We start from the raw sequence: 10,206 nt of genomic DNA, 5'->3' as shown, positions 1-10,206 counted from the left end.
CGTGGATTTCCAACAAGACATAGTGAACATCTGCCACTTGCAGCAAATATTGATCAGAGCGTTTGTAAGGCTCCTCCACCTGCCCTTAATTTCCCAACAAAGCCCTTCATTATTATTCTACAGTTAGTCAGAACAGTCATGCAGTTCCTTTCTCCAGTGCATTTGCCAAGTAAAAAGCATCAGTAGTCAGAGAAGCAGAAAGATGTCCAACAGTGAGAAAAGGAGTGGACACATCAATAACATCCATTGCAGAGCAATTCTCATTTCTCTTTCTGTAAATAAGGCTGAATTTCTAAAATACCTGTTATTAACCATTGTATGTCTTTCTGTAATAATATCTGTGAACTTCCTGTAGCAATTCATGAGGCTTTGCAGAAGCTTGAGAGAAAGATTTTTTTTTTCTGTTTATGAAACCCAACTTTCACATCTGAAATACAGGCACATACATTCAGCCACTGTTACCATCTTGGGGTGATGGACTTTATATAAACTGGAAGTATTTTCTCAGTACCAGCACAGTGAAATATACATCTGATAAATATTTCTAGTACATACTGGTAGACAATTATCAATCCCAGTGAGCAGAAAGTCCACATGTAGAGGTGCTGCTGTATTATTTCTTTGTTGTTGAATATTCAGACTGCGGTCTGAACAGATGCTTTGCAACCTCTATCATCCTAAAGTCCTAGCATAAATACTCTCTATCACACCCAGGCATGGAATTACTCCATCTCCACCTCCTCCTTTCCTTCCAGTATCAGTTCACCACCATCATGTCTTTCTCTAGTCCGTTCTCTGGACCCTCCATTGTTTCCTCCAAACAGATTGGCAGCCATTTGAAATGGTGGTGGCTGGAGGAATCCTGAAAATAGCTTGGCCTCACGCCAAACTGTAGAATCCTAGTAAGTTCCTATATTTGTTCCACAAGACAGTGACTGTGGATCATTGCCCAGGAGAGCCATTTCCCACAACATGGTGTGAATCAACGCACAACAGTGCATATGCAACAAATGTCAGGAAGTGGGGGTTAAACCACAATACATAAATCATATGAATAGACATTTTTACTCTAGCTAGTACATATTGGTTATTTCCAATAAAATGTATTCCAAAAGCTTTTCTTTATAAACATGGAAATTATTTCTTACAAACAGTCCTGCTGAGTTGCAATGTAAGATGTAACCAAAAGCATGTATTCTATTACCATCTGCTAAAACCAGGTGAGGCAGTGTTCTTTATCTCTTCCACGACCCATCCCTCATAACTTCAGGGGGATATCTTCTGTTAATGGGCTATTGAGTCTCACTGCATGACTGATAAAAGTACATCATCCCATTGTGAGAGGGTCACCCAGGGGAGGAGCCAAGCATTCCTACCTGGATAGAATCTGAGACTTAGAACACTGCAGTCAGCCGTCCTCCACTAGATTCCCAGAAGAAGACCGGACCCATCTACACCACCACTGGACCTTCAGAGGAAAACTACACCCTTCTACAGGATCACTGCTTCAACAGATCCACATGTGTCACTCCAGGAGGACTGCAGCCGCCATTGAATCAGACTGATACCAACACTGACCAACAGGGTGTCAGGTTGTATTCCGACTCTGTCAGAGGATTTTTGTACTATTACATTTTTATTTTAATTTTCCTAGTAAAAAACTGTTATTCCTATTCCCAGATCTTTGCCTGAGAGCTCCTTAATTTCAAAATTATAATAATTTGGAGGGAGGGGGGGTTACATTTTTTCCATTTCAAGGGAGGCTGTCTTCCTTAGCAAACACCTGTCCTTTCAAACCAAGACACTGAGTTATCAGACCCATTCAAAACAAATTAAAAACAAACATTTTCAAAACTAAATAAGATGTCAACATGTGGTTAAGTAACCTTATGAAAGCAATTACAATTAATTAAAAGTAATAAAAAAATAATTTAAGGCTATCCTAAAACTTTAAAATGGCCACATGATGGTTTTAATCTTACCAGACTAAAGAAGAGGTGGAAGCAGGGCTATGGATATCTTTTGGTAACATCAGCCAGAGTGGTCTTCAGCTATGTAGATTTTTTCCTACATTATTACTGAATGCTGCTGCTAGCTGTTCATGCAGGTATCAGCAAAGTGATTTGAACAGACTTTTACTTTGGGAAAGACTCCTCAATTCTGAATTAAAAGAAATCATAGAATTCACTTAATATTAACAGCCTCGATTCTGACTCAAAATCACAGCTTTTAGTTATATTATTTTTACCTTTCTTTCCAAATCAGAGCACTTACTTTTATTCAACAGGAAATGTTGCTGGGCATTAGGTGTGTCAACAATTACATTACTTATATAAGTTACTTACATAATGGGTACTTCTGGAATCCTAATAGTTTGTATATCAGTTGATAGACAAAATGTGAAAATAATGAAGATTTTGAGAAAGACACTGTTATATACATACATTCACCTGAATTTGAATAATATATACTAACTAGTTCATTTTACATTAATGTATTTAGCATGTGTTACAGTCTAAGATATATGCAGAGAAATACAGAATTTCTCACATATATTGGTGTTTACGTTCTATTTTATGTGTTTTTTTCTGAATAACATTGTGTTTTAGTTCACATGTCAAGACTACTGCTGAGAACAGCATATCTTTTTTTGCAGACCTGGGTCTTGCCTACAGCAAGAAGCAGTAAAGTTAATTTATAGAGCTTTCCTGTGGGGGAGATACATATATCAGTCTAAAATTTAATATGCACAAGGTAACATTAACTTGTTTTAGGAAGGAGATAAGCTATGTCAACACAAGCTCCACTGTTAGAACAGGCACATTGTACAAAGCTGTACTAGTATAATAGCTCAAACTAAGAAAAAAAGAAAAAAAAAAACCCATGCCATTAAATGTAATAGTTGTGCCAGTGCATTCGGTGATGAACACCTCTTTGCCCTGTCAATTGTTGAAATAAGTAAAATTCTCGAGTGAATATTGTCACGGCAAAAGTTGTAATAGTTCGTGCACTGGAGGAGATAACATATAATTAATCACCTAGGATGAGGCTGGCTGTCTGGAGAGCTAAGGATGCCAGGGCATGAAAGCCACAAGAGAGCTATAAAGGCGATGAGTAAAAGCACTGTTAGCTGAGGTGATAAGGTCTTTTGTGCAGTACTGGGGATCACAGGAAAAAGAGAGGTGTATGGGTGCGATGTGAACAGGTCCATGGCCCAGGGCGTCTGTGGTACAAAGAGGGGATAGAAGCAATATAATTTCTCTGAGTTTCTACCAAATAACAAGTGAGATTAAAGCGAAGGAAGAGCAGGGTGAGGCGGGAGGCGGCTGGCTGGCAGGCCGGGGCGGTGGCAGGGCGCAGTCCCGCTCTGCCGGCGGGCCAGGGCCGGGCGCGCCTGAGGCGGAGCTGCCCGCGGCGGCTTCCGCGGGAGCCGCGTCCGGCGCCGAGCGAGCCGCTGACAGCCCCGTCAGCTGCTCCTGGGGGAACAGCACAGCACATCCCCTGATGTTGTAGCCAGCAACCGGCAAAGTTCCACGGGGTACTTCCGTATCGCTTCGACCCGGCAGGGAAAAAAAAAAACAACAAAGCAACACCAATGACAGGAAAAAAAAAATTTTTAAATAAATCAACCCAGTGCTTGAAAACCGCGCGGTTTAATGCCCAGCAACAGGTGCCTGAAGCTGCAGGGAGTTTACAGACGGGGACTCCCCGAGGCAGGGCCGTAGGACGGCCCTGCTAGATGGAGAGCTCCGGATCCCCGGCCTGGCCGAAGAGGACCAGAACCGTGCTACGGCCGCCGCCGGCACCTCCTCCTCCTCCCGCGCTGCCCGGGCGGCCACCACGGCCGCCGCCTACAAGTCCCGTCACGCCCCGCGCCGTCGCGGCCGCTGCCGTCGCGCCCCGTCCCCCCTCCCGCGCCGCTCCCCGCCCACTGCCGGCAGCGCACGCGCAGCGGGGGCGGCGTCCGGGGCAAGTCTCCCCAATGTAAGATGGTGGCCGGGCTGGCAGCGGAGCGCCCCGAGCTCGGAGATCGTCCGTCCCTCGCGTAAAGGTCGTCGGAGCAGCCGCCCGAGCGCCCGACCGGCCGCCGCCGCACGTCCCGCCCCAGGAGCGCCGCTGTGGGTTTCTCCTCTCCGCTTCTCTCTTTCCTCGCCGCCTCTCTCCTTCCCTCCCCACCCTTCTCCTTTTCCCCTCGCCTCCTTTCCCGCACGCTCACTCACTCACCCACCCGCCCGGCCGCCCCCGCCGCGCCGGGCAGCCTGAGAGGGAGAGCCGCGCACACGCACCGCGGGCCGGGCAGGCAAGAGGAAGGCGGGTGAGTGTGAGCTGAAGGCCGGGCCGGGGAGGGAAGGAGGGACGGAAGGAGAGACGAGGAGGAGGCGGGGGGGAGCCGGGCCGCTCTGACTACGAGAGCGCCGAGGCTTCGCTGGGACGGCGCAGGCCGCAGCCCACCCGCCGGTGCAGCCCCGGCGACGGGAGGACGCGCCGGGCTGCTGCCGGGCGCCGAGGGCACCGGGCCGTGAGGAGAGGGCGCGGGGGCGAGCGGGCGGCTCCTCCTCCCCGGGGGCGCCGGGGAAGGGGCTCCCTCCGTGTCGCTGCCCGCAGGAGGCTGTATTTATTTCCTCCTCGTCCCCCGCCTCCGGTGCGGAGAAGCCCTTGGGCCAGGCCGGGCCACCGGCCGGGGTGGCGGAGGGACGGTGGCCCCGGAACCGCTCGCATTTGCCGGGGCAGGCCGGCGCGGCCGGGCGCGGGCATCGCGGCGTGATTCACTTAGAATTTGCGTGGAAATTTCCTCTCTCCCCTTCTTCCTCTTCCCTGGAGCCAGGCTCCATTTCTTCTTGTGATATGCACTTTTTTCCTGAGGGAGAGGCAAACAGATGGTGAATGGCAGCCTCTTAATTTTGGTGTTATTTTGGACAGTCCGTGCAACCCCTCCTGAGATTTGTCTGTCAGTAAAATAACCGGTATGTAACTTTCTGTCTCATGCTTGCAAAATCCTAGAAGCTCTTTCCATTTTGTGCATTAGCAGAAGCAAATGACAAGGTTGTGTGTATGAGTGCTTGTCCTGCTTCTAGCGACAGTCCTACAGCTCTACCTGCCAGTTTAAAAGTGAAAAGCCAGTGCCTTTGTATGTACAGGAAAGGGGAGGGAAAATACACTAGATAATTATCTTAAAATGCTTTGCTACCATACCAGAAAGGATTTAATTGTCCATGGCTTGTATGCTTCTGTCAGTGTGGTAATACCAAGTATGCCGTTCACAGGAGAAGCAATTCTCTCCAGAGCCTGTGTTAATGTAAGCAAAACGTATCAGCTGGTTAAAGCTGTGGAAATTCTAGACCTGCAGATGTTGACTTACTCCTGTCCAAAAGTTTTAGAAGTTAATGTTGGCCGGTCACACGTTTACTGAGCCTGTACAGGTTTCTAACTCTCTGTTTTAACTGTCTGTATTTGGCTTTAGTTTTGAAATGTCTTGATTTGAACATCCCTGTACTTTGACTTCATATTCATGTAAACATGGTGTCTGGCACTAACAGAAGAGCACACATACTGAAAGATGAGTATGTACAAGAATGAAATTTTTTCTAGCCCCTTTCACTGCTTAAAAGGGAAAGAGAAAAAAATAAAATGCAGGCTTATGAAGAGCAGGGAATAAAACAGCTGTTTGACTCAAGAGAGTGAATTAGTTTCAGATGGCCTATAAATAGTCAAATATACTGCTAGTTTCTTAGCACCTCTGTAATAATGTAGTGATCTAACTTGTGGTCTAGGATTCAGCTGTGCTGCACCTTAGGCTTTTGGAATTCTGAGATAGAGTTTCCATTTTATAAACAAGATGAACACATGCAAGTGTTTAGAAATGCTTGGCAGTTAAACTTGGCTGAATTGTAAACTGAGTTCATTTTAGGGGAAAATATTGTTTTGGAAAGGGGGAATACAGTGAAGAAATTATGTCTTCTTTTGATTTGCATGTTTCTTCAGGTGCCTTTTTGTTAGCTTTTAAAATTAGGAGTGTTGGAGGATCCTAACAGTTTTTTTCTTTACAGAGAAAAGGTGGTGTCTGTCAGGAATAGTGCTCTACTAGTTTCTTGGAAACTCAAAAAGTTTAAGAGCATCCTTAGAGTGCCCACTAAATAAAAATCTTGGATAAAAAAGGCTGGTGAGAGAGTGTACACAAGTATGTGGCTTTTTTTATTTAATTAAAAATAGTCTTTATGTAGAAATACATGTTTTCTTTCATGGCTGTTGTTTATAGAAGTTAGGATATTATTTGTGATTTAAATGTTTTTAAAATAGCTCTGACTGAGATCCTAAGTATGGGCCCTGAAGGCTTAACTCTGGCAGCTATTTCTCAAAATCTCACCTGCCTCTCTGAAAAAAGAGATTATTTCAAATAGACTGATGTGTAAGCACAGGTAACTGTTAAGTGGCTGATCACAGATTGCATCTTGGGCCTTGGTTGCTCTGGTAAGATGAGGCTGATCTATAGGCCTTAATACATGCTGAACAGAAATTACTTGCTCAGCAAGACTGCTAGGGTCAACGGTTCCTAAACTTTCACATGGAGAATAGTGCCTTAGGTTGTACAAACCACCTCTTGTCCCTCTTGCAGTTACGCTGTATTGCTGAGATAACTTGAGTAAGTGCATATGTGAAAGACTGCATAACTTACCTTACTTCAATGTCCTGCTGAATGATTTCTCTCTTCAAAGATGTTCATGATTGCTTTTTTTTTTTTTTTCCTGTGTTTATCTTTCTACTTGCTTAGTCCCCTTTTTATTGGATAGTAACTGTGTGAGGAGCTAGAGCTTTATGAATAAATAGAGTCCCCATCCCTCTGGGCTGCCCTCTTCTGTTTCTTGGAGAATAGTCTATAAATTTATTCCTTTCAGAAGGTTGGTTAACATTTTTTAATATTTTAACAACTGTAAACACTTTCCAGACTTGGAAAATTAAGTATAGCAGCAAATGGTTTGGTATGGCTTGAGCTGCTGCTCAGACCTTCTGGTTCTTCCTGTAAGTAAACCGGGAGGGCAGTGCAGGTGTCTAGTAGGAAATATGAATATAACATCTCTAAGTAAAAGCATGTGTGTGTTTTTGCATTATACTGTTTGGATAAGTTAGGTGCATTACTTTACCAAACTGAGGTTTTTTTCTGTCACACCAGAAACTTTGGTGTGCTTGGTTATGTCAGATGGTGTTTTTCTTGCATGTGTTTGTAAAAGGAATCTTCATGGTTTCCTTATTTCAAAATTGTATTCAAGGTTATACAAATTTAGTGAATATTCAGAATACATGGTTTTGGCTTCTGCTTAGCTGTTATTAGAATGGCTGCATCAGCTCAAAGGGAAGAATTGGTGTTTAAACTAGTGATTTCCACATAGTACTAAGATCAAGTAAGTTTTGTGGTGATATGTTTTTTATTCTTTCCTTCCATTTGGCTGTTCTGGGAACTTGACAACTCCCAGGTATTTCTAGTAGGAGTCTACCATCATTTAAATGCAGCTTGCAAGTGTTTTCTAAACACATAGGCACAAAATAAAGTTTTCATAAATCTCATGCATGTGCTTTAATAACTTGAGGAAGCCTGCATCCAAAGCTATTGAGACAAATACAGGCCAAGGGAATGAGACTTCTCATCCTTCCCTGTGTATCCTGAAAGCTATGTACTGTGTTTTTATTCTGGAGCAGAATATGTTAGTGTTGATTTCATAGTGATTAACCAGTCATTAGTATATTTTTATTAAAGTATTTCATCTGTTGCTGGTTTTCAAATTGGGGAAAAATAGGTTGGGATCAGTATAAGGGGAATTTTTTTATCCTTTAGTCACTGAGTTAAAAATAAAGGTGGATGTAGAGATCAAGCATGTTACTGAACTTGGTGGAAAGGGAGCTTGGATCTTTGCTAAGGCTTGTTGTCTGATCAGTGCTGTCTGATTTTGAGCTGGTTCTGTTCTCTTGAAAGGGAAGAAGGGAAAATCTCATCTGTCTGTGAGTAGCTTTCTAACATGCTGTGATCCCAGCATCTGTTTCTTCTAGCTCACTGTTGTCTTGAGAGCAATAGATGCCTAATACAAGGTGGGTTTCAACTGACTACGAAGTCTGATGTAAAGTAATTGTACTTCTGCATGTCTTGTTTGTGAGATGGAGGGTCCCTTGTTGTAGTGCAGGTTCTTGTTCTGTCCCTTTCTGGGCTTTGAATATTTTACTTTTCTCAGTTCAGCAGCTTTTCATTGCTGGAAGGTGATATTGCAATATATTACATTTGATTGCAAGTATCAATTATTAGTACTAGAAATTTGGGGTGGTGTTTTCGTGTTGTTAGGGTTTGGTTTTCTTGTTTTCTTTTTTCAAAACAAATTAAGTGAAAAAACCTGCAAAAGTGGCAGCACACTGTCTTCACTTCTAATGAGTTCTTCAAATTTGGAACAGGATCACATGAGCTTTGTAGGGATGGCCAAAAAATGTCATAGGCGTGTCTACTGTGATTTGCAAGTAGTGCTTCATCCCAGGTTTTACTTTGGCCCATTTTTAGGCCTTTTTTGCGGTTAAGTGCTTATGTTTCAGACTGCTGATGCCTAATCTTTTCCTTGCTTAACAGAAGTGGCATTTATTTTTTCCCAGTGTGAATGTTCTTAAACATTTTCTTCCATATAAGATTCGATACACAAAAGTAGTAACTAAAAGGGTAGCAATCTTACTCCTTGTAGGATAAAATACACTGCATAGGAGGACTTGCTAACAATTTTTCAGGTTAATTTGTTTGAGGAACACTGAATTCAACAGATGAGATTTATTTGCATGCAGGCTTCATGTTGTATTTTGGTTTAAAGTTTCTTTCACCAGTATAGATTTAATGTGGATCCTGCTTGAATAGTGTATATTAATTTTAAATTGCAAGATATATGAGCTAAGACACCTTGAGTGTGAAATACTGTACTTGCAGGAGTAGTTTTTTTTTATTTCTAAACCTGTCTCTTATTGCATCTTACAGTAAGTTGCTGTCTTAAAAAAAAACCCAGAATCTGAGTGCAGGACTGGGAGGAAATAATTATATTTGTATGTACTTTGGAACTGCCTACCTGAGGGAGTTTGTGATAGAAGTTTTGATGAAGGTTATGTCCCAGATAGGTAAGCATGTGGTGGCTGTTGTTCAGAATTTGTTTTCTACTACAGTCTAGAATTACAGAAAAACAGGATAGGGAAGAAGTATGCAGCAATAATCACTAGATGTGGGGAGAATGTATTCAGCTACTTTTTTGTCTTTCTCTGTCTTCTCTCCAAATATAATGAACGAAGATAGGTATGTGTAGCTATAGCTGTGCTTGTCAGTTAAAGACCTAAAGCTTCTCTATGATCTGTAGATATTACCTTGGGCTGTTGGACATTGCAAAAATAGAAACTATTCCCTGTCTTTGAAGAGCTCCTGCTTTCATGACGTGATTTTTCATTGAATGAAATTTAGAATTAGTCTTCAGTATCTCATTCATAAAATGAGTCTGTCCCCTGAGAGCTCTTAAACTAGCATAAAATAAGAGGCCAAAACTTGCTAGGTCAAAATTATTGTTTATAGGTCAGCATGCCCAATAGTTAATTTGAATGCATTTCCTTCAATCAGTGTGGACTAAACTCCTGAAGTTATGTTAAACACACCAGTCTGAATGAGAGAGGCCCAGTAGCATTAATCCAATTTGTCTAGTGACTTAATCTTACTGCCATTTATCATGTAACTGTTGCTCCTCTCAACGGGACTTCTTGCATGTGTTTCTGTTGATCATTTAGCATGTTGAATCCCTTTTCCTAAGAAGGTAATCTTCCCTTTTATGAAACTTCATCCTAGGTTAAGGGTCAAGTAATTTATAACTCAGGAACCATGTTAGAGAAGTTAGAGCTTCTTCCCATCTTTGAAAGCTCCTTTGCTAATCCTTTCATTTAGTAAAACATATATTTAACATATTAATGTGGTTTCACAGTTAGTGGAAAACTGGTTCTGGAACATAGGTGGAAAATCTGAAGCTAGAAGACAATCACTGGTTTTCCTTTACATAACTGTTAGTGTACATTGAAAATATGGAAGAACAGCTGGGAAGTTTAAGGAAATAGCAGCTCTTATATCAGGCTATCTTCTGCACACAGGTAGTGTTATCATCTGACTGGATTACAGTTTCATTTGAGTCTTGAATTGTAGTTATAATTGTAAGCATG

The 10,206-nt window shown here is 42.5% G+C and overlaps 1 protein-coding gene across 6 annotated transcripts in view; it reads left to right on the top strand.

Annotated features, from left to right (window-relative positions):
- Positions 1–3,912: 3,912 nt before the first annotated feature.
- Positions 3,913–10,206, top strand: part of LOC131592018 (CCR4-NOT transcription complex subunit 4) — a 75,643-nt gene continuing 69,349 nt past the window's right edge. For 2 of the 6 annotated variants that reach the window (XM_058863247.1, XM_058863243.1), the window contains exon 1: positions 4,878–4,964. The gene's annotated coding sequence lies outside the window, so the exon portion shown is untranslated. Of the gene's footprint in view, positions 4,119–4,139; positions 4,316–4,866; positions 4,965–10,206 lie in introns of those variants that run through there. The other 4 variants (XM_058863245.1, XM_058863246.1, XM_058863244.1 and 1 more) reach the window with 4 other exon arrangements.

Source organism: Poecile atricapillus, chromosome W (genome assembly GCF_030490865.1).
Source record: "Poecile atricapillus isolate bPoeAtr1 chromosome W, bPoeAtr1.hap1, whole genome shotgun sequence".
In the NCBI taxonomy this organism is placed as follows: Eukaryota; Metazoa; Chordata; class Aves; order Passeriformes; family Paridae; genus Poecile; species Poecile atricapillus.
The sequence above is the reverse complement of the archived record's forward strand: the minus strand, read 5'-3'. Positions and strand labels throughout refer to the sequence as shown.